This window comes from Scyliorhinus torazame, chromosome 2 (genome assembly GCF_047496885.1).
Source record: "Scyliorhinus torazame isolate Kashiwa2021f chromosome 2, sScyTor2.1, whole genome shotgun sequence".
In the NCBI taxonomy this organism is placed as follows: Eukaryota; Metazoa; Chordata; class Chondrichthyes; order Carcharhiniformes; family Scyliorhinidae; genus Scyliorhinus; species Scyliorhinus torazame.
The window spans coordinates 184,450,855-184,456,923 of NC_092708.1; the positions used below are offsets into that span (position 1 = coordinate 184,450,855).

The 6,069-nt window shown below is 46.2% G+C and overlaps 1 pseudogene; it reads right to left on the bottom strand.

Moving 5' to 3' along the window:
- Nucleotides 1-239: 239 nt before the first annotated feature.
- LOC140407825 (V-type proton ATPase subunit e 1 pseudogene) lies at nucleotides 240-485 on the bottom strand (annotated as a pseudogene).
- Nucleotides 486-6,069: the final 5,584 nt, after the last annotated feature.

Below are 6,069 nucleotides of genomic sequence, written 5' to 3' on the forward strand. Positions count from 1 at the left end.
TTAGGTTTCCAATACATTGCTGCTAAATATTAACATTAGTCTTATTACTTCAAATTCCAAGAATAAATTTTAATTCACGCGTTATAAATCCAAATGCAAAATTTAAAATAATCCACTGCCGTTGAATGCCGTTTGGGACAGTTTCCATTTAAGAAAGCTATACAGGTGCAAGAGAAGTGAATCATTTTCAGTGATATCTTCTTTCTTTGATCTCCATGGAAAGATCTTTGCTGATGAATTCAGGGCCACTGGTTGCACAAGTACCAGATTGTCTCAGTTTTCAATTGTGGACCAAAGAGGGGTTTTAACTGGGACCGGATTGCAATCTGCCAGAAAAGACTGCAGCAAACAGCACGTGTTACCAGTATAGTGTTCATAACACCCCTATTCGGTCCTTTAGGAATGAACCAGGACACCACACCACCTATGACACCCCAGAAGACAGTGAGGACGATGATGGGCACAGTCAGGCCACTGTAACCCATGGTGCAGGCGTTTGTCATTGGTCCTGATAACCGATTCTAATCTAAGTAGAATAGGCATTAGGAAATTGGCCTAATACTTGTTCTATAGTGTGACCATGGGATGCATTTGAAGGTTTTCCCTATGCTTAATTTAAAATCATGGGCCTGACTCCAGTCAGTCTTATGAATTAAGTGCCTCTTTTAGTAGTGGATGCACAACTGTAAATGATGCCTGAAGAGACTTGCTTGTCTATCTCAGAAAATCTTGTAACAGAAAATGAAAGAAATAAGAACCTAATTGTGGCCACTGTGAATGATCTTCAGCTCAGTGCATACATACAGTGGGTCCATCCTTCTAATGGATCGAGTTTCGATCTTCCCTTTTATCTTGGTAAACCTCATACTTTTCTCTTGCCATATAACAAGTCGCAGGAGAGTTCCTGCGGACAAAGGGGTAAAGCCAAAGTCGTAAAATTTGATTTGCTGATCTTTGCATTTTTTTTCCATCCTTGTGTATGGAAAGGAAGAGTAGTTCCATTTAATGTGGCTTTAAATCTGTAGCCAGCAACCGTTTGCCTTTAGTTTCCTGATGTTACTGTGCGGTAGATTTAGAAGTTGGCTTTTATTGTTTAATAGGAATTCCAATCCGATTGATAAATTGGAAACAGAAGGAACTCCTTGGCTTAGCTTAATCGCTATCCTTTTATCATATTTTGGATGTTGTATATCTTTCAATCCATGCTTCCTTTTATTATATTTAATCAAAATTAAGTTTATTATAAGTGTTTTTCTTCTACTTGTCTTTTTAACCCCTATTTTATTTTATTCTTGTTGGACTCGTTGAGTAGGCCAGCATTAATTGCCCATCTCTAATTGCCCCTTGAGAAGGTGGTGAGCTGCCTTCTTGAACCATTGCAGTCCCTGAGGTGTAGGAACACCCACAGTGCTGTTAGGGAGAGACTTCCAAATCTCACGGTCCTATCGCCACCACTTCTCGCCAATCGCCGCAGGGCTTATCTGTCTGGGGGGGTGCTGCTTTCCTCTAGGTAGACGCCTGGAGTGGGACATCTTTTAACGTGGGATTGCCGTTGCACAGCAGCAGACACACTGGGCGGGATTCTCAGCATGTTGACGTCAGAATTAGGAAACGCGATTGGGCGGAGAATGGGTTTTGACACCAAAATCGTGGCAAGCGCCCGTTTCACATCGAATCGCAATTCCCCAGCGCCTCGACAGCGGTGTCAATACATTCCACTCTGCACGTACAGTAAACGCCGTTGGCATATCATTATCAGGCCCGCCCTGGTATTATCCGGAGCCTCCGCGATTCTCTGTCTCCACTGGGGCGAATTCCCGATGCTGAGGTTCACTCACGCTTTTAAAAATCGCGAAACAGGCGCCGTGGCTGCTGAGGGAGAGTGTCCAATATCGCCATAGTGTGCTGACAGTCGTGCCGCAGGCCGGGGGGGCTTCCACCAGCTGGAGTAGCGGGAAGTGGCCAGGAGATGGGCTGTGGGGCCAGGGTGGAAGGGCACAGCATTGCTGCGGCCTGCAAGGCAGCCATGCAGCTGCGCATGCCGCTGACTGCCCACTGTGGACTTAGGGCCACAAGCTGTATGGGTGCCCCCCAGGCCACCCTCAGGTGCCTCTGGCCCCAGCTGACCCATCAGTGGGATGGGGGCGCTCCAGTGCAAGCAGTGCCATCTTGCTGGCTGGGATGAGTGTGTGGGGGGAGTGAAGTATGGATATGCGGCTGCAGCTTGTCAGCCTCATGAGCATCGATCATGGACCCGCCGATTCTCGCACTGTTTCCCATTGGAATTGATTGTGTTCCATGTGGTGCCGGTGCTAGACCCTCAGCAATCGCTGAATCATAGAATTTACAGTGCAGAATGAGGCCATTCAGCCCATCGAGCCTGCACCGGCCCTTGGAAAGAACGCCCTCCCCAAGTCCACGCCTCCACCCTATCCCCATAACCCAGTAACCCGACCTAACCTTTTGGACACTACGGGGCAATTTATCATGGCCAATCCACGTAACCTGCACATATTTGGATTGTGGGAGGAAACCGGAGCACCCGGAGGAAACCCCGCAAATACAGGGAGAAAGTGCAAACTACTCTCTGTCAAGAACAGTTGGCGTGGACAGCACATTGACGCAGTGGGTTAGCCCTGCTGCCTCACGGTGCTGAGGTGCCAGGTTCAATCCTGGCTTTGGGACACTGCCCGTGTGGAATTTGCGCATTCTCCCCGTGTTTGCGTGGGTTTCACCCCTACAACCAAAGATGTGCAGGGTAGGTGGATTGGGCAAGCTAAATTGTTCCTTAATTGGAAAAAAATGAATTGGGTACACATAATTTTAAAAAAAAGGAACAGTTGGCGGGATTCTCCGTTCTTGAGACTAAGTGTTGATGCTCGGGCAGAATTTGTGGACTTCCACGACAGCAAAAGTGGCACCACTGCTGGAACGATTGGGGTGGCACGGTGGCATAGTGGTTAGCACTGCTGCCTCACAGCAGCAGGGCTAACCCACTGCGTCACTGTGCTGCCCACGCCAACTGTTCTTGACAGAGAGTAGGTCCAGTTCCAGTGGGAAACGGAACATCGACAACTGGGAATCTCCCTGCTGCTGCAACCTTCATCCACCATCACAGCTGTTGGTACCATATGAGTATCCTCCGCCTGATCCGCCTTTCAGGACTTGTCTGGTTCCTCCCCTTTACCATTATGGGTGACCCTGCCAAGTGTTTAAGACTCCCAATGGCATTGTTCTCGGAATCAATGGAACGCTCAAGCCTTTCACCACGAAGCAATCCAAGGAAAGGATAAATGTTCTATGGTTCTATGCAAAGAACAAAAAAACCCACTGAATGTGGGCTTGCAATCTTGCCATTTCCATGGGCCATGTACCATGTTTCCTGTCATTGGTGCATCCATCTAAAGTACGATCCTCGAGAAAGTCACCATAAATACTTCTTAATTTCTAAGATATTAAGTAAACCACGGCTTCCCAATTAGCACAATGGTCTAAACAGCTGGCTTGCAATGCAGAACAATGCCAGCAGCCCGGGTTCAATTCCCGTACCAGTTTTTTGGTGTTTAAGAAAACTGTTCTTTCGACACTAGCGACCACGCCCAACTAACACCCCAACCCTGCCCAACAAATCAAGACCACCTCAACATCTGCACCTCCCCCCGCCACTCTTCCTCGTTTGTATTCCGTCCATCCCCATCCCAAAATTTTACTCTGGGATCACGCAAAGTCTGGGCATTAAAGTAGGGACTGGGATTCTCCGTTGCGAGTCTGCCTCGCTTCCACTGTTAGCGAGGATGGAGAATTTGGTGCTCAGCCAAATCTCCCATTCAGTGCAGCGGGATAGGAGAATCCCACCCAGGGTCACACTGAGAAAACGTTTGGGAAAGCACTGAATTAACAAAAGAATATTCATTGTCGTTCATTATTCAATCTCAGTCAACTGCAGGCTTCAGGCTGCTACCCACCACATCAGAAAAATGGGAGTTCAGTATTGTCGGATTCAGGAATGTCAGCAAACCTTTCCTCAGAAAAATTAACCAGCAAAACACGCACTAATGAAGGTACAAGAATATAAATTAAGGGGGACGGCACGTGGCACAGTGGTTAGCATTGCTGCCTATGGCGCTAAGACCCGGGTTTGAATCCTGACCCTGGGTCACTGTCCGTGTGGAATGTCTGCGTGGGTTTCACCCCACAACCCAAAGATGTGCAGGTTAGGTGGACTGACCACTCTAAATTGCCCCATAATTGGAAAAGAAATAATTAGGTACTCTAAATTTATTTTTAAAAAAGAATATAAATTAAGATTTAATCAAGTGTGTTTAATACTATCAGAAACGTCCCATTGACACCAGTTAGAAACGTCCCATTGACACCAGTTAGTGCATAGACATTTAGATTATAATCTGTACTTTTCTTTACATATCACATAAAGATGACCTTTTCTAATTGTACACTTCCTGGGGGAAACGCCTCACTGCAGTAAGGATGAACAAAGTGCGTGTAAATCTGACCCATTCACTTTGGCAAACATCCATCGAAAACCATGAAGATTTACTTTGTCTAATTTTCCGTTCAGGTTTTCCAGCCACAATTAAATACCGGGAGTAGATTTTCTCATTCAGATTCCCACAAATCTGAGCTCGCTCCCTGGAAGTCCGAGCAATACCTTGCAGTCAATGTGCATCTACACAATGTACATTTTACGTGGCGACAGACACTCCAAGCCAGACTTCACATAAGCCATCAGTCCACTCCACCTCTTTTGTGCTGCTCACCTTGGTCTTCTGAGCATACATATAACATTAGAGTATGTCTGACAAGGCGAGCATTGCTAAATTGTCCCGTTCTACATTGTTGTCCCCATTACATATCTATTCAAAGAAGCTGATGTTGTGATGATACTTTGATAATGCCTCATGGTGGCAGACTGGCATGGAGGGTCACACAGCGGTGGTCACACTCACTGAGCTCTCAGCCCTAATGGGAAATGGATGAATACAAAGTAATCCCAGAGACGGAGTAAAAGCCGGATATTCACCCCGGCGTTATTCACAAGCGCCGTATATCTGCGTTTGGAAGCTTAGGATCAGGCTGCTCACCCTAGTTTTCCATCCATGGCTGATACAAGGCCCAGGAACTCCTATCTGGGAAAAGAGAATAGAATAAGTTCAAAAAGCGAAGCATAATTCCTGCCAAATAAATGAAATAACCTGCAAACGAAATGCTGGAAAGAATATCATTAAACCCAATTGTTGACTTGATTGATTGATTTATTCATTCATTGTCACATGTACCGAAGTACAATGAAAAGTATTTTTCTGCGGCCAAGGGAACATACACAGTACGTACACAGTGGACAAAAAGAATAATCGACAAAGTATATCAACAAATAGTGATTGGTTACAGTGCGGAACAAGGGGCCAAAAAAAGCAAATACATGAACAAGAGCAGCACAGGGTGTCGTGAATAGTGTTCTTATCTTACAGGGAACAGATCAGTCCGAGGGAGAGTCGTTGAGGAGTCTAGTAGCTGTGGGGAAGAAGCTGTTCCTATGTCTGGATGTGCGGGTCTTCAGACTTCTGTATCTTCTGCCTGATGGAAGAGTCTGGAAGAAGGCAAAGCCTGGGTGGAAGGGGTCTCTCCCTCCTTGTCTGCCTTCCCGAGGCAGCGGGAAGTGTAGACAGAATCTACACTTGCTAGTGGCATGACTTGATGGGAGGATGGCAAGCTTGTGTGATGTGTTGGACTGAGTTCACCACACTCTGCAGTTTCTTGCGATCTTGGGCCGAGCAGTTGCCATACCAAACTGTGATGCAGCCGGATAGGATGCTCTCTTTCGCACATCTGTAGAAGTTTGTGAGAGTCGATGCGAGAGTCAATGCAGAGATGCCGAATTTCTTTAGCTTCCTTGGGAAGTAGAGACGTTGTTGGGCTTTCTTGACTGTTGCATCAACATGAATAACTTGGCACCTTTGGTTCTTTAGCACAATTATTTGTCAATGATGAATTATACAGAAATCTCTCCAGGTTCAAATGATCTCAGTGATTATTCATTGATCCGAGTAT